Source organism: Fukomys damarensis, unplaced genomic scaffold, assembly GCF_012274545.1.
Source record: "Fukomys damarensis isolate Sample0158 unplaced genomic scaffold, DMR_v1.0_HiC HiC_scaffold_12, whole genome shotgun sequence".
NCBI classification, from domain to species: Eukaryota; Metazoa; Chordata; class Mammalia; order Rodentia; family Bathyergidae; genus Fukomys; species Fukomys damarensis.
In genome coordinates this window covers 22477936-22495598 of record NW_022900924.1, presented here as the reverse complement: position 1 = coordinate 22495598, position 17663 = coordinate 22477936, and the positions used below count along the sequence as shown (strand labels likewise).

At 58.5% G+C, this 17663-nt stretch overlaps 1 protein-coding gene across 8 annotated transcripts in view; it reads left to right on the top strand.

Moving 5' to 3' along the window:
• Positions 1-17663, top strand: part of Rimbp2 (RIMS binding protein 2) — a 117354-nt gene continuing 99691 nt past the window's right edge. For 7 of the 8 annotated variants that reach the window (XM_019204565.1, XM_010604283.1, XM_010604279.1 and 4 more), the window contains exon 1: positions 1-59. The gene's annotated coding sequence lies outside the window, so the exon portion shown is untranslated. The remainder of the gene's footprint in view (positions 60-17663) is intronic. The other variant, XM_010604281.2, reaches the window with a different exon arrangement.

Genomic DNA, 17663 nt, shown 5'->3' with positions numbered 1-17663 from the left:
CAGCGTCGCAGTCCTCTCCCGGCCTCCGGCCTCCGCCTGGCCTGCCCGCAGCATCCGAGGTAAGCTGAGGCTGACTCTGCTCTCCTAAAAATAGCTCCTGCTCTCCTCACCTTTCTGCACCGAGCTGCGCTGCGGGGATCACAGGGCAGAGCCGGGAACTCGGCCCACACAAAGTTGTTTTGCCAGGGGCTGCGGATGTCCTTCAGCGCCGGTGCCGGTGCCAGTGCCGGGTGCCTGAGGTGGGTGCTGCTGAGCCAGGCACAGCACCGGCCCCGGGTGGATCGCAGGGTCCAGGTTGGAGGAAAGGGCTGCGCTGTGCGCTGCTGGCGACCGGGCGCCTCCAGCTATTCAGGAAGCCTCTCCGGGGCGAAGTTTGACATCACGGCTGCCCGCAGAGCCTCAGACGGGCTGCTGCTCCGACAGCACCAGGACCGGTGGGCAGCGGGGAGGGTCGGGACCAAGCGGCTGTGGGGCTGTGACCTGCGTCCAACCCGCAGCAGGCGCCGCTGCCATGCGTGCCGAGAATCTGTCACTCAGCGTCCTGCTCCGGTGATTTGTCGGGACACACAGATGTTCCCGGCAGACGGAGGGTGTGTGTGGGGGGGGGGCACGTGTGCACAGCCTGCTCACCAGGGTGGGCTCTCCCCTTGGAAACAGTTTCCCCTGGGGTCAGTGTGGGGCCCCGCTGGCCTGGGAGCCCTGTGGGGGGTGGCTTGCTGGCCTGCTGCTCCCCCCCCCCCGGCTGCCCCTGCAGCTGTCCTCAGGAACATGAAGGGAGGACAGGAGGAGGCAAGGTGGGTGGGCGGGGTGGCCGCTGTGGCTCTTGGTGGCCCTTGCAGGTTCCCCAAGTGCTGGGTTGGCAGGAGGGTGGAGGGCCCTGGAGACACGGCGAGACCATCCCCATCCAGAGGGCTGAGTGTCACTGAGGTGAGGACAAAAGGGAGCTAACCTGGAAGTGGGAGACACAGAGTTGAAGGGTGTCAGGCCCCAGAGCCACCCCCTTCCTTCATTCTGTCCAAGTTTGAGCTGGGGGCTGCCAAGGCTGAGGAGAGGGGCTCTGGGCCCACTGTGGAGGCCCCGTGGCCCCTGCCTGGCTTCCTCCCACCTGGCCGAGCCCTGAGTTTGCTTTCGGGTTCCTGTCCCGACAGGCAGGTTTAGACCTTGGGCGTCTAGCAGCTGTGTGGGGTGGAGTGGCTGGACCAGGCATGGGGCAGTGTAGCTGGGGCACTGGTGCTGCCTTTCCACCCCAAGGCCTGGTGGCCGGCAGCCTCTGCCCCTTGGAAAGGTGGCTGTGGGCCAGGAGGATGGCGAGGGCTGCTTTCTGGGTGCTGTCTGCAGACATTATGGCTGGGAGCTGCCCACCAGCCCTGGAGGTCCAGCCGAAGGTGGGGCAACTTGGGCCATGGGAACTGGGTGTCCCTTGGGGAGGCCGAGGCAGGGGGTGAGGGCAGGGGCAAGGCAGGGTGCAGGAGTGGGGAGCGGACAGGGCCCTCATTCTCACGCCACGCCCCATGTTCATTTGGGGTCAGGTCAGGGTTGGGTTTTTCATTAGCACTGTGGCCAGTCTGTGGGCTGCACCCCAAGTCTGGGAGGCCTAGGAGGGAGCCTCTTCCCAACAGTTCTCAGGTACTAGGGGCATGGTCTTTGGGGTGTCCTTGCGACGGTAACCACCCTGGCCAGGCACATCTGTGCTGTGCCAGGCATCTCCCGGGGGTCATGGTGACCCCATCTCAGGAGGAGGGTGCATTGGATCTGGTGGTTCTGGGAACCCAGGAGGGACTGGCCAAGGGGCTGGCCTCTGTTCTGCAGCCTTGACCTTTCTGGTGAGGGGTGAGGGGTGAGGTTGGTTATTCTCTTGCCCTTGGGGGAAGTTGTGGTCCATGCTTGGTTCTCAGCCCAGCTCAGGGAGTGGGGAGGAGGGAGATGCCCACCCCACTTTGCCCTCTGCCCCTTCCTCCTCTTGCTCTCCCCGTCCAGCCTATCCTTAGTCCCTCCCTGCAACTCAGCTGTGGCTTCAGATTTCAGGTCTGCTGGGAACCCCTGGTGTGGGAGCTTCACTGCAGGGGTGGGGACCCCAGTGCGGGGCCTCCTGTGCCCTGCCTTCCTGCGTGGCTCTGGAGCCACACTGGGCATGTTTCTGTGTGGCTGCTTCTAACTGGCTTCCTGGTGTGCGGTGGTGTGTGGCCACTCCCCATGGACCCTGCTGTTGGCTGCACTTCCCTCCAGGCCACCAGAGAGAAGGCCCCTTGTCCTGGGTCCTCAAGCAGAAGTAGACTTTAGGGGGCTCTGCGGGGCCCCATGGATCATATACACTTGGTGCTTCACAGTGTCCAGTGAGGACATGCAGTTAGGTGGATGCCACGATCTGCCAGGTGTGGTTGGTGGGCATCCTGGGTGGGGCCAGGGCTGCTCAGGCTTGGGCCACTGAGCAGGGCAGAGGAGACGGGGGCGCGAGGCTGGGCTCTAGTCCCTAGCCCAGGATTTGTGTTGGTGCTAAAGACCTGGGCTCCAGTGACCGTTTCCCTCCTCCTGCGAGGGCCCTGGTGGTAGAGCAGGAGGGCACCGAGCACGTGACAAGGGGACACACTGTCACCATGGCAAGCTTTCCCAGGGTTGGGTGAGAAGCACAGGTCCTGGCCCAGCCATGAGGGTGCTGTGCCCACTGGGCAGTATCGGCCCCCAGCTCAAGTCTCCAGGATGTGTGCTTGTGTGTGCAAAGGTCGTGTGGTGGCAATTCATGGGGAGGGCACACCAGGCAGGGGCGCAGCTCCCAGGTGTTACTGCCTCCCCTTCTGCGTCTCTAGGCCTGGGTGTGTGACCACATTCCTGTGAGTGTGGAGTGGTCCACTGGCCATGAACGGGGTGCAGTGGGAGTGGGCAGGGCAGCTGTGGACCCAGTGTCACCATTGGTCTCCTGAAGCAAAGCGCAGCGGTGACCCTGAGGGGTGGGCGCACCCTTTCCCTGCCTGGGGCCCCATGCCCAGGCTCAGCGCAGGCCTTCCTCTGAGAAGATTCTACCCTGTGTGCCTGCGGCCATCCCCCTCCCATTTCTGCACCGCTCTGCCCCCCGCTCTGGGGCCGCTGTCCCCTCTCCAACCCTCCCGAGGTGCTGGCCAACTCTGCCCGCATGGCCTGCTGGGGCCCCATTCCTGCAGGACTTGACCACTGTCCACCACACAGGAGATGGAGTCACAGCACCACGCCCTTGGCACCAGAGACGGGGTGCTCTCTTGTCTCATAAGAGCCATCTGCTCACCCCCCAGGGCCAGCCTCACCCTCACCATGGTCCCTGAGGTGCCAGGCCACCCCCAGCACTGCTGCTGCTTCTCTGGCCCAGGCTTGTCCTGGGGCAGAGACCACAGGGCCCATTTGTGGGCACAGTGTCTTGCATGAGCTGTACCTCGGTCTCGGGGCAGATGATGGTGCTGACTCCCACTCAGCTCAGAGAGGCCAGGAGGGTGCTGGGCCAAGACCAGCATTAGCCCTCTGGGCGCTGCACCTGGGCTTCTCCCCTGCTCAGGTCACGGGGCCCTTGGGGGCAGGGAGGCGTCCTGTGTCGGGTGTGACTTCAGGCCCAGTGCCATAGTGTGTGGCTCCCAGTCTGAGCCCTTGCTCACCCTCCCTGGGGTTGTGGAGGTTGGCAGTGGATCCCTAACAGGGCATTTGCCAGGTGGTGATGGTGGAGCCTCTGGGCCTGGCTGGTGTGGGCAGGAGCCGGTGGACATAGGCCACTGTGGTTGCTGCTGTCCCAGACTCAATGGACACTGGACAGTGAGCACCAGGGTCCCTGAAGGAACCCCTGATGTTCAGTGCAGACTGAGTCCGCAGTTCCGGCTTGGGGTGCTGTGGGCTTTGTTGAGGTTCTGGCCTGGTCTGCTGAGACTCAAGCCCAGCATTGAAGCTTGAGGGGTGTATTTGGCTCATGCTCCAGAAGTCTCAGTCCTGGCATGGTCAGGGGCCTGGCAGAAGGGAGCTGCTCCCCCCATGGCGGCCAGGAAGCAGAGTCGGAAGGAGCTGGGAGGGAGAGGAACTGGACCAGCCTCATACCAGGGACAGGGATTCCCACAGGTCCCGCCTACTGACGGTGCTCAGCTGTCCTGCCTGGCCTTGCCAGCTCTGTCTTTTCAGGTGGGTGCTGTCCTTTTTCAAGAGAGCAGCACAGATCTGGGAGGGGCACAACAAGGTGATCTCCACGTGAGACGTGTGTCCGGATGGGGCCTGGCCTGCGCCCTGCTGTGGGGACAGTGACCTCCTGCTCTCAGTCAGGTCCTCACCTTGCCAAGTGACAGGAGACCGTGGGCACTGGACAGCCCTGTGTGCACTAGTAGCTCTTCAGGCAGGGTGTGAGCAGGAGGGTCCCCATGTCAGATCCGGGCCCCACAGCCTGGGACTTAGCTCCAGAGTCGAACTGTAGGGGACAGAGGAGAAGCTGAGAGATGGTGGCGTGGAGAAAGTAGGAGCCATTGGTCCCATCAGCTCCACCAAGTGTGGGAGAAGCAGGAGGGTCTCCCCCAGGGTGCCTGGCCAGGCCCCAGCTCCATGATGCCAGACTTGGTGGCTCAAAGCTGTGACAGGTGGGAGAATACTGTTTTTATTCTTTGTGGTACTGGGGAGTGAACCCAAGGCCTTCACACTGAGCTGTGTCCCCCACACTTTTTAAATGTTTTGTTTTGAGACAGGCTTTCGATAAATCCCTAAGTTGCATAGGCTGGGTTCAAACTTGTGATCCTCCTGCCTCAGCCTCCCAGAGTGCTGGGATTACAGCCCCCCACACACACATCCAGCTGATGCCTGTTGTTTCCAATGGCTCAGTTTTTTCTAGTTGTCTCCACAGCCCACAGATGGCTGTTACTGTCATCCCCATGGCGAGGACAGAGAGGCAGCCTCCTAGAGAGGCCAGGTAGCTGGCAGAGACCTTAGGAGGGAAGCTGGGGTCTGGCGTGTGAGCGAGGTGTTTGTGCCCAGTATCCTGGGACTTTTAAACAGCCAGCCTCTCCAGGGCAGGGCCCAGGGTTCCTTCCGCCTGGGGAAACTGATCTGGGCCGATGGTGGTGGAGGTGGGGACCCTTCCCAGGTCCAATCCGGGGCCACTTTTGGGTTTGGAACCGTGTACTGCTACTTCATAGCCAGTGTTTGTTTGGGACTGAGGCTGAGACAGCGTGGGGTGGGGTGGCCAGCAGTCACTGATGGGGTCCTGCCCCTGTCACCCCTCAGGCTGGGCTTTGTGTGTATGCAGAGGGACTCTGGGGACAGCCTGAGGGGAGCAGGAGGGCTGCATGGTCCCTTCAGCAGCCTGCAGGGAGGACCTGGGCCACTGCTCCTGGATCTTCACACCTGCGTGTCCTGACCCAGCCCTGGCCCTAGCCCTGGCCCACCTGCTGGCTCTGAGTGTGGGAGCAGAGGATGCCTCCCGGGAGGGTGCTAATCATGTGGCCATGTCATGTGAGCATGAAGGCTCCACCCGATGAGGAGCTCTGTGGCCAGTGTCACAGCTGTGCCCCAAACCGAGGTGGATGCTGAGCGGGGCCTGGGCTGGGTGGGCAGCCTGGCAGATGCAGGACACCGCTGGCCAGGACGGTGGCTCACTGGACACACTGGGCGCTGAAGGAAGTGACCTGTGACAGGGCGCCAGGCTTGTTTTCTAGGGACGTCAAGAGGGGCGGCAGGTGTGAGGTGACCAGTGACCAGTGACCGGAGGGCTGTCCCCATGACCCTGTCTGGTTGCAGAGGGGTGGGCTGTGGGGCCCGGCTGGCCATGCCCAGGGCTGTCTGCACCCACACCGTGCAGGCTGGTGGATGAGGAAGTGGTGTCCCGAGGAATGGAGCTGGATGCCAGGGTGGCAGCAAAGAGTCCGTGAGGGAGGGTGCCCTCCTCCCTGCTGCCTGTTGGGTGCTGGTGATTTTGGGCACCCCTAAGTCACTGCAGGGCTTCAGCTGTACAGAAGCCTGGGGCCCCCACAGGAAAGCAGGCAGCAGTGACCACCCTCAGGGAGGGCTTATTTTGTGTTGCAGGTGGTGGCCGGGGGAGCCAGCCCTACGAGGCCCTCAGGGGGCTGTCCTGAGGGCACCCTCTTCTGCCCACATGTACAAGCCCCCCCAGAGTACTCGGTCATCTGGCAAGTGGAGGGCCACGGTGCCATCCCCAGCTTCTCAGAGGTGCAGGATGCGCAGTAACCTTTCTGCCTGCTGAGCTCCTGGCCAAGCCCCGAGCAGCATCCATGGGCAGCCCAGCAGGTGTGGTGTGCGCCTGTGATTGCAGCACTTGCTGGAGGCTGAGTCAGGAGGGTGGCAAGTTTGAGCCTAGCGTGGGCAACTTCGTGAGACGCTATCTCAAGATGAAAAATACAGGGCCGGGATTTGGCTCTGTGGTGCTACTGCCTGCCTCGCAGTACAAGGTTCCGAATTCAATCCCTGGTACAAAAAGCAAAAGTAATGAAAATGAAAAATAGAAAAGAGATGAAGAGAGCTGGGAGTGTGGCACAGGTAAAGGCCCTGGTTCAATTCCTAGCACTGTGGAAGCACAAACCAACAAGCAGCTCAGGACTTAGCAAGTCAGGAGCCCTGTGCCCGCAGACCACCAGTCCTCATAGGGTCCGGTCGTCTGTCCTGGGCTGCTGTTCCCGGCCCTGGAGGGTGGCAGGGTGCTGCGGTTTTCTGGTGCCCTGGACCCTGCTCCTGTTCTCTGTGCTGCATTGGTCTCAGCTGCCCCTCCACCTGGGGGCCCTCTGGTCCCCACTCAGCAGCCGGCTTGGCAGGACAAGCAGAGACGTGGCCTCCCCAGCCCCAACAGCTGCAGAGTCCGGCCTGGTAACACAGAGTCTCACAGGGACAGAGGCGGCTTGGGGACAGGGACTGCAGTGATGCCGGCTCCCTCTCTCCCTCTGTCCACTGAGCTGCTATACAGAGGTGCTGCTGGCTTCTGCCTGTGGTCAGGCTCCAGTTCCCCGCCCCATGTGCAACGCAGGCCTGAGAAAAAATACACTGAGGGACAGAACTAGGAGAGATAGTGGGGCCAGGACCACCAGTACCAGAGCAACCGACAGAGGTGCTGGCCTGTCCAAGGCACTGACTTTTATGGGCAATAAATTGGGGTAAATGTGAGCCATTTGTGGGTTCTTCAGAAATGAATGTGAACAAGGCTCATAAAGTACAAGACAAAATATCCTTGAGTTAGGAACAGAGTAGACAAAACGTATGGTTGTCATTGGAATGCTGTCCTTCTAGTCTGAAGGTTTAGTTGTGGAAAGGGAATCTGGGTTTGAGGTACTCTGAGCTTGGCACAAGCCAGATGTGGGGTTCACCTCACAGCCTGCTGTGGGCAAAGTCGGTATTACAGTCCTCTGTATCTGTGCGGTGCAGGCATGTGGGCCTGGCTCTGCGGCCCTGCCAGGCGTGGCTCTCAGCAGGTACCCCGCGTGCGGGGTCCTCCTCCTGCCTGGCCCGGGGCCAGTCCTGCCCGGCAGTGCCAGTGTGGACGGAGATGTGGTCTGGAGCCGGCGGCCCCTTGTTCTGGTGTGTGGACCTGGCTGTGGGTAGCAGGGCAGGGCCTGGGCGTCCTCAGGGCCCAGGCAGTGCTGCCCCTATGCTGGTGGTAGCCGGTGTCACAGGCAGTCACGCTGTGGGATGTTTGCACTCCTGACAGGGGAGCCGCCACCTGGAGCCGAGCTGTTCAGGCTGCGTTTGTCCTCCCTCCTTCTCCGCCGCTGGCTTTGGTGATGGCTCTGTCTCTGCAGTCACTGCCCATGTGGGGACCAGGGAGACCACATGGTCAGACTGCGGCGCCCGTCTCAGGGACGAAGGAAGCAGCCTGTGGTCTCTCCCGCTGGGACAGGGATGGTGGGCAGGTGGCTCCCAGAAGTAACCGTTTCCTCGTGGTCCTTTGGGGACAAAGCCTTCCTGCAGCCGGGAACTGTACCTGAAGGGCTCTCTGGGTCCCACAGCCACAGCTTTGAACCCACCCTCTGAGCCCCACTGGGTGCTGGGTCTTGCTCACCCACCATCTGCACTGGCAGGGCCAGGTCCTCCACGGGCAGGGCACTGACTTTGCACTGGGCACTGGCTTCCGTCTTGGGCTCTCTCCGCTGCTCCCCAGAAGGGCGGTCAGTTCTGCTTCTGCCCACCAGGCTGTTTTCTTTCTGGTATGGATTGAAGTTTTCTTCTTGTTGTTGTTTATTTATTTATTTATTTATTTATTTTTCAGTACCAGAGATCAAACTCAGGACCTTTCTTTTGAGGTAGGCGCATAGCCACTGAGCTAAATCTCTGGCCCTACTTGAGTTTTTTTGAAGAACAAATTTTAATAGCATATTGCTATATTGCTATTTAAAAATCTTTCCTTCAGAAAAGGAAATAAAATCTTCCCTCCTTCGCTCCCTTTTTTTCTTCTTCCTTCCTTCATCTTCTCTCTTTCCTTTTTCTGTTTTTGGAGGCAGGGTCTTACCACATAACAGCCCAAGCTGGTTTTGAACTTATTGCATAGTCCAGGCTGGCCTTGAACTAATAGCAATCCTCCTGCCTCAGCCTCCTGAGTGCTGGATTACAGGTATGCATTACCATGCCTGGCATAAACATTTTACTTTTTAATTTTCGGTAAGATCAGCCTTCGTTGTTGCTCCGAGAGCAGCACATCCTGAGGACTCTGGGTGGCCTCAGTTAGGTTGCTGCCTCTGCAGGGAGCTCCTGGATCAATCTGCAGCTGAGTCCGGAAGGCGGGTCCTTCCCACAGCAGTGGGCGGTCAACTTGTCCCAAGTCCCAGGCCATCCTTCAGAGCTAGGTCCCAGCCCTGGGCCCTGCCTCCCACTGGCTGGCTGGGATAGACAGCATGCAGGAGGGTGGGTCCATGCGTCCCTGGCTGCGTGGAGGGCAAGGGCAGCGGGGTGGACATGGCCGGTGTTCAGGTTCGGAGGCTGCATGTTCTGCTTGCAGCGCTGGGGGCTGGGTCACCAAGTCTTCATTCCGAAGGTGGGCGGGGGGCTCCCACTGGCTTCTGTTCTCCGGTTCTCGGGGAAGGAAGCATTGCTTGGGCTTGGCTTGTTAATGTGAGAAGGTGACTTACGAGCACCACAGATGACTCCGTAGGCCCTGAACATGGGGTGGGGGCAATGTGGCACCCCAGGAGCACAGGTGCCGCATGGAGTTGGCCACAGCCAGCTCAGGTCATGCATCCTCTGAGTTGGGGGTCCCAGCTGGGACCTGCTGGGGTGCAGGGCCATTATCTGCTCCTTATCCTAGGGTCTCACCTCAGTATGTCCAGGAGGAGCTGCCAGGAGGCTCTGTCACTGACCCTCTGTGGGTGAGAAGTAGCCTGAGGGTCTTGTCCTGATGGCGTCCTGACACCTAGGCCAGCATGAGGACAAATGGCCCCAGATGCCAAGGGACAGGAACCCCCACATGGGGAAGATGCATCCGGAGGGCTTTGGAAAAATATTTCTCTTAGAAGGAAACACGTCACCTGACAGGTTCACGGGGAACAGAAGGAAGCTGGGGTCTGGGTCCCCAGACCACCTCCCCCAGTGCTGTGGCTTCTTCTGTCTGCACCTGCCTAGGACCTGCCCTCGCGGTGTCAGGTGCTGCCTGAAGCCAGCACCCGTGTTCCCCAGCTTCATGTGCGACCTGGCCCAGGGCTTGGAGCAGAGCGAGTTCCACTTTGTGCTGGTCTGTGGCTCCGGTGACCCTGGGCATAGCATGCCTGTGGGCTGTGACCGCCAGGACAGTGGCATCACAACTGTCACACTGACAGTGAGGACGCAGCCCATCTGGGATCCAGGACCCCTCCACCTGCCACCACTGCAGTGGCTCTGATGCAAAACATGGCTCCTAGAAGACTCAGGGACAGGTCCTCAAGGGCATGTTGTCCCCAGCTCCCCAGGACAGGTGGCTGCCACAATGTCCTCCCTCCTTCCCTTGGGGACATAGTCCTGGGTGGGGCTCCTGCCTCCTGATCCTGAGCTTGAGCCCAGCAACCCCAGCGATGTTCAAGGGGCTGTCTCTGGACTACAGGGGAGGCCAGCAACCCCAGCCCCAACACCACAGCGCTGCCCATGTCCTGCGGCCCCTCCGCCAATGAGGTGGGACACAGCATGTCCAACTTCCTTTATCGAAGTGGCCCCCTGTGACCTGCATGCCTGGCTCACAGTGCATTCAGCCTCTCATGCCCCTCAGTGTGGCCCCAGCCTCCTGCCATCCAGTTCGGGGTGCTGGTAACAGCTCAGAGCTTTGCCAGGTGGGCTGTGGCTGCTCTGTGCCTCTTGAGGGCCAACACGGTGGCATCAGGGACAGCCAGTCCCAGCCCCGGCCTTGGGGAGGGGACAGGGCCAGCCAATACCCAGTGGACAGGAGCTGGTCCCGGGCCCCAGCCCTTCAGCCTGGGCCGGGTGGCCCTGAGGTCCAGGGCAGCACTACTGATACTCAGGTCCCCAGGGCCGGTTCCCGGTGTCTCCTGTCCCTTTGGGGTTGCAGACCACCCTTTGCTTTCCTGACAGCAGCACCTGCCCCTCAGTCCTAGAAAAGGCCCTTCAGGGAAGGGTGTGGGTGTGTGGCAGTCACAGTGGGACCAGCCCTGGTAAGGCTGCGTTAGGCTCTGTTTTCCTTTGGGAACTAATTCTGGGTGTTAAAAACCCAGAGCTCAGAAATGCCCCAGCAGAGCCCAGGTTTCTGACAGTTTTCTTGGAAATGGAACCAGAGGCTCTGGCAGCCTCCCCTGCTTCTGCACATCCCCACCGCCCACAACTGCTCTGTGCCTGGCACCAGTCAGGTTCTAGCCTGGTGTGGGCTCTGCCACTTGGGTCCGAGTCCCAGCTCCAGCGCTTGGCAGCCTGCCCCCTCCCAGGCCTGCTGAGATCTCTGGGGCCTGGGGTGCCAGCGATGCCTCTCCAAGTCGTCCTCCCACCCCCTGGCCTGACCCTCACTCCCCAAGCAGTCTGCCGGGCCGTGGACTTGACACTGAGTGGCAGCCTGGGTCAGGCCTGGCCGGGAGTGTGCCTTTTCCGTTCCACCTGTGGGAAGTGTTGGGGTCCCATCTGGAGCTGGGGCCTCGGGGTAGGGGCTGGGTGCTCGAGGAGGTGCTGTGCACAGTACCCCACCTGCTGAGGGGCCTGGCCCAGCACAGCCGATTCTGCACTGTGGCTCCCATGGAGGCGTCTGCGTTCTCCCACAGGTCTGCACTGTGCCCAGATGGTTCCTCCTTGGTCCTGGCCCTCACCGTGCCCCTCTGTGTGACCTTCAGTCTCATTTCTGAGCCCATGTTGCCCTCTTGGCCCCTGAGAACTTTCCTGCCACTGCCTCCCAGGTAGGAACTCGGTTCCTGCCCTCAGAGGCACCCTTGCTTCCTGGGTGACAATGACCAGAGAGCCAAGGTCTGGGTGCAAAGTCTGCTTTTCACACTCAGGATCCCTGCTGCCAGGACTCTGGACAGAGCCAGCACAGGGACCACGTGCAGGGTCCGACCACCTGTCTGCTTCTGATTGTGCCCCATTAAAGCCCCTTTTTCTGGCTGTCTGACGTCCGCCCCAGGACCCTGGGCTCCCGCCCCTTGCACTTCCACCCGCGTCCCCTTCCACATTGTGCTGGGTGGGTCTGTGACCCAGGCCTTCGGGAAGGAAGTGCTCTGTGACTTCCTCTTGGCTGTGCTTGGAGCAGTGGCCCTGGGACAGTGGTCTCAGCGGATCTACAAGAACCTGCAGAGCTGCTTTGGGACTCTGACCCTGGACGCTGGCCAAGACCGTAAACGCCAGGCACCTTGAGCCGCTAACTCTGGCGGTGACTGCACAGCAGATCAATCTGAGACACAAATGTGGTTCCGCACCAGGTGCTCAGAAGCAGACGCTGTCCCACAGGGGTGAGACTGGTGCCCTCCCATTCCCCCTGCCGCTCTTCTGCCCTGCTCCTCTGGGCTTCCTGGAACGAACCCGGTGCCTTCTTTCCCAGCCCAGCTGTCCCGTGTCCTTTTGCACAAATGAGCGCATGTGTGTGTTTCCTTACTTTCCCTTAATTTCTCTTCCACTAATACAGCTTTGCTAACTATCTCTGTGTGCTCTGTTGTTGTTTATCCCATTTGATTAGACAGGAGGAATAAGCCCAGGAGACTTGTCGTACAATGGGCAGGCTGTAGCTAGTGATGCATTATATTCTCAAAAATTGCAGAAGGAGTACATTTTAAGAGCTCTCTCCATGAAAAAAAATGTGTCTTTTTTTGAGGTGGGGTACCAGGAATCCAACTCAAGACCTTGCACTTGTGAGGCAGGTGGCGGCACCACTGAGCTAAATCCCCGGCCCAAATTTGTCATTTGTTTGTTTGTTTGTTTCTTCTGTTTCGGTCTCTCCATGAAAAAACGAAAGATACTTGTGGTAGCACATACATTAATTCTCTCGGCTTAGCCATCTAGCTTGGCCACAAATTTCAAAACAGCGTGTTGTCCACAAGAAGCACTCACAATTTGGGGGGTCAATTACAGAAGTGAAAGGAGCCTGAGCCCAGGAAAGTTCTGGAGACCTCAGCCCTTCGTGCTGGGCGGGGAAGGCGCTGGGTGTGTGCCCGGTGGTGGCTGCTGACTGCACAGTTCGTCACCCAGCTGAGGGGAAACAGCTGCATGTGCTGCATTTATGCGGACAGACAGATTCCTGGTGTCCCAGAGGTGGGGCCCCTCAAGGGCAGCGGTTGCTGGGTGGGGATGGAAACATGAGTGTGGTGTTGGTGGCCGGCCTGCAGGAAGCTCATGCCCAGCACATCCAGTTTTCTGCCAGCTGGAGCACATTTCAGTGTAGTTCTAATGTGCATTTCTCTTAGGCACAGCTACAACCTTTCCCTGTCTTGAGCAGCATTATATTGGATTATCCCTCTATGTGTCTGGCATCCCCCTTAGCGTCTTTGCTGCCTTGGTTGAGGTCCCGCCTGCTCTACTGGGGCGAAACAGCTCCAGGGTGTAGGCAGGGCCTGTGGGGCCTCCCAGCGAAGTCAAGGCTGTGCTCCACCCATCAGAGGCCTGGGATGCCATCAACAGGTGCTGTCACAAGGGGCCTGGGGATAGCCCCATCCAGGGAGAGAAGGTGACAGAGCCTCGCTCACCCCTGTGGCTGCCTCTGCCACTCTTGCCCTTGGTGAGCCCCCTGCAGCCTGTTCCCCCTTCTCCCAGAGCCTGGAGCTCAGCTGGTTGGCTCCAGGTTGGTTTCCCTTTGGAGCACTGGGCTTGGTTTAAAAATACCTGGGTGCCTTTTGCACCCAGGCTTTGGATTTGTTCACCTGCGTGTCAGATGCCCAAGTACTCCGAGGCCTCTTGCACTCAGCAGTGTTCGGATCTTGGCTGCCCAGATGGCTGGCAGCCTGGCCAGGCCTGAGCAGCATCTCATGGGTAGAGTCCAGGCCTATGTGCCCTTTCGCTGGTGGAGAGGGACTGCTCCGGGCTGGCTTCTCTCCAGGACCGGACAGCCAGTCTGCAGGGGACTGAGTGGCATCGCGGGAGGAGGCCGAAGGCCCAGCTGCTGTGTTCACACAGGGTTTCTCTGTGCCTGCTTGGGGCTGAGGTTTTTAACCATTTCCTTCCCCTGACCTCACAGATGAAGCTCCTGCAGCAGGTATGACAACACCCATAGCTATCGACCAAACCGTCCAACCTAAATTGCTGGTGCATCATGGGTACTTCCTGGTCATGGCACTGCCCCGTCCCGAGCTCGGGCACTGACAGGTGGCCATGTGTCACCATGTGTTACTGTGCTAGTGCCGTCCTGTATCCCACTCTGAGCCTGCCAGTGTTACAGGGCTGTGGGTTCGGTCATCTGTGGCAGCTGGTGGTAGTTTCTCTAGTTTGAGTGGAGGGATCCCATGGTGGCCATGGCCTCGGGTGTCATGGCCAGAGGCAGAGCCATGGTTCCTGCCCTCCTTGGTGAGATGTGACCTCCTACTGCAGCTCCCTGGGTCCCCGGGTGCCCCTGTCATGGCCCCTTCTGGAGCTTAGGTGCTTGGCTGTCCTGCTCAGCTTTGTGACTATCTGTCTGCCTGAGAGGAGGGGATGACTGATGCCAAGGACCAGACTGGGCTCAGCCTTGTGCCCAGGGTGTCAGGACCACCAGCCTCAGAGCTGAGCATGGTGTGACCCTCCCCTGAGGAAGTCTGAGTCCTTGCAGAGAGGGGACTTGAGGCTGCCTGTGCCGAAAGGGGACCAGTGAGGTCTGGGCTCTGTGTGGCTTCACTTAGTGGGGGGCTCTCAGGGAGCAGTGGCCAAGGAGTCTGAGCCCAGTCTCCCTGCCCCTGCTCACAAATCTCCCCCCGTGACCTTGTGAGGAGTCCGTGGGCTTCCCTGTTGAGTCATGTGTGGATTCGCCCTCACGCTTGGCACCTTAATGCCAGGGCAGAGATGCAGCTAAGTGGGGCCTCCCTGGCCTCAGAGAGCCTCTCCAGCTGGGGTCAGAGGGGCCCATGGGTGGCTCTCCTGTGGACTGGTAGACGTGCTGGGTGGTGAAGCGGTGGCCTCCGGTCACCATTGTCGAGACCAGAGCCGCGGGACTCCCCACTGCACCTGGCGTGAGCCTGCCCCAGGTGGCTCCTGCCCCTCTGTCCCCATCATGTGTCATCCCTGAGCCTCACACCTTCCCTGCTCTGTCCCCTGGCCCCCTGGCTCCGTGTTCCCGAGTGTAAGGTCTCTACGAGGTTCTGTGGAGAAAGCAAAGTCAGGGCTGCATTGGGCTCCCAGCTGCCTTGGCTGGGGTCTCCTGCACAGTAAGCGCTGCCTGTCCTCCCTCCCAGCCCTGCTGCCAGCGTGGTCTTCCATGGTGGTGAGCCAGCAGCGTCTGGACAGAGGCACAGTTGTTCCACCTACACTGGTTTCTGAAGAGCAGAGCAAACTCATTGTAGCGATAATAATTCAGATACATCTGGTGAAATCAATTTTATCTGTCATTTCAACTTCTGTAAATGGCCCCGGACAGTGTGAGGCTGGACGTGGCCAGCTGGGGCTCTGCCCCTGTGCAGTGCAGCCTTATGGGTCTCCCAGGCCTCCTGCCAGCAGGTGGGGCTGGAGGGTGGCGGGCACAGCTGCCCTGACCTTTGGGGCCTGAGGGCAGGACACACACACACTCCAGTAGAACTCCAGGCCTGCAGGGACCCTGCCTGGGTGTCTGGCCCTCTCCTGAGGGCCCTCGGCTAGCTTCCTGGGCCTAGGGCGGTGGCAGGCTGCAGCTACAGGCTCTCCCATAAATATTTAAATGGCAGTTTAGCTTTCAGACCAAGCACTTCCGCGACCAATATCAAGCTTTTTGACCTTTCATAAATTTACTCGGCGAAACACGATCCTGCTGGTCTCCTGTTTTCAAAATGTTGTCTAGTGACTCACTTCCCTGGTTCAAATGGCCACATTTTCTCCAAACTAGGAGCATTCGCAAGGATGGCCAGGGTATAAATGCGATAATAAAACGAGTGTCGGTGTGCGCAGAAGTCGGGCCCTCGTCCGGGACACGCCCATAGTGCGTTGTCAGCACCAGGAGCCCGGACAGCTCCCTGAGGCCGCTCAGCTGCCTCTGGAAGTCCACAGGCCAGCAGGCCCAGCTCCAGCCCAGGCTGAGCTCTGACACCAGTTCCCCACCAGCGTGGTCTTTCTCGGTTCCAGCAGGAGAATGGCGTTATGGAGAGAAGGTAGGAAAAAGCCTGGTGGCTTGGGATTCATGTTCGAATGGCTAAATAAACCCCACCCCCAGACACACGCCCTTCGCAATATGGCTTGTCTCCCGTCCAGCTGCACTGCCTTGGAGTTGAAGTATTCTCAGCGTAGGCAGATCTAAAATCAAGATAAAGACCGCACCAAAGCAGATGTTCCCAAAACAACACACTGCCTTCCTGCCTCCAAGCAGCACGAGAGTTTAGACTGCGGACTTGGAGGAAACCAATTAGGGTGTAGGAGGAGCAAGAGGGACTTGTTCGTATTGTAAAGCAGAACCTACAAACCAGTTCCCTGCCCTCCATTCTCTGTGCCAAGACCTCTCCAGCCTCCTGGGTGCCTTCAGTTTTGCTCAGGCATGAGCTCTCTTCTGTCTTCATCCTGGAACACAGCAGTAGAGCTAGAAGAATATCCACTCCATTTTACATAAATACCACATTTTTCTGTATCCATTCATCTGTTGATGGGCATATGGGCTATTTCCAAGATGTGGCTGTTATAAATCATGCTGCTATACACATGGGTGTGCATGCAGCCTTGTGGTATGATGCTTTTAACTCCTTCAGGAAGATGCCTAGGAGGGTCAAATGGAACTTCTCATTTTCATTTTTGAGGAATCTCCACACCGATTTCTGTGGTGGCTACACCAGTCTGCACTCCCACCAACAGTGGAGAAGGGTCCCTTTTCCCCACAGCCCCACCAGCATTTGTTATTGGTTGACTTTTTGGTGATGATGGTCATTCTTTCTGGAGTGAGGTGTTGTTTTGATTTGCATTTCTTGAATGACCAGTGGGGTCGAACATTTTTTCATATATTTATTTTCTGTTTGTATTTCTTCATCTGATACATTTCTGTTCATTATAGATGCCTATCTTTTGATTAGATCTTTAGATTTTGGGAGTGTTGATCTTTCTGAGTTCTTTATATGTTATAGATATGAAAACATGGTATTTATATACAACACGGCCACTGTGCCATGACGGTGGCTTGACTCATCTTTGGGTAAATGGATGCATCTTGAGACCATCATTTTAAGTGAGATAAATCATACATACAAGTTTAAATATCACATTGTCTTTCTTGTGTGAGAAACCCAAAGGGCAAATAAGGAGCAAAATTGAGGATGGATATTGGGAAGTAAGAACAACTTCTTCAAATGGGAAGGGAATCAAGGGAAGGGGAGGGAAAAGGGAAGGAAGGGAAAGGGTATTAAGAGAGAGAAGGGAAAGAAAAAAATGGAAACAAAGTTTTTGAAAATGGGGAGGAGAAGAAGAGGTAAAGGGGGAAGAAAATGGAAAAGGATTTAGGTGCAAGTTCCCCATGATGGATGTGATCCTGTGTGGAAAACATGTACTTATAAAGGAACGTCCACTCCACGCCTGGCCTTGTCTGTGTCAGGGCTCCTCCTTTCTCCTAGCTGGGCCTGCTCTGGGCTGGGTGCCTGTGGTGCAGGCATGGAGCTCACGGTTATCTTCTGGTTGTTATGAGCTGAATTTTGCCACCAGGCAAAGGTACTGGAATTCTTGCCCCAGCACCTGAGAAGGGGCCTCGTTGGGTGACAGTTCTTGTCGATGTGAAGGCTAGGTCACTAGGGTGCCCTTGCCCACACGACTGGTGTCCCTATATGGAGGGAAACTCTGGATCCAACGCCAGACAGAAATGGACATGGGTGAGTCAGCTGCAGGCCGGACACTCGTGAGGGAAGCCGGTGTCGGGGAGAGGCTGGAGGCAGAGTCCCCCTTGCATGCTGTGTGATGCGAGTCAGCTTTCCCTCCTGGGACAAAATCCTGACACAGACTGAAGGGAGGAAAGGTTCCAGGTGTTTCAGCCCCAGGCAGAGCGTCACTGTGGAAGGGCATGGGGAGGAGAGCTGCTTGACTCGTGGTGGCCCAAAGCAGAGAGCAGGGAAGAGCAGGAGAGGCTGGCCAGATCTAACCTCCAAGTCATGCTCTTAGGCCAAAGACATACCCAGACGTGTGCTTTCTAATCTCCTCAGCATGTCCCAAGCCACCCCTTC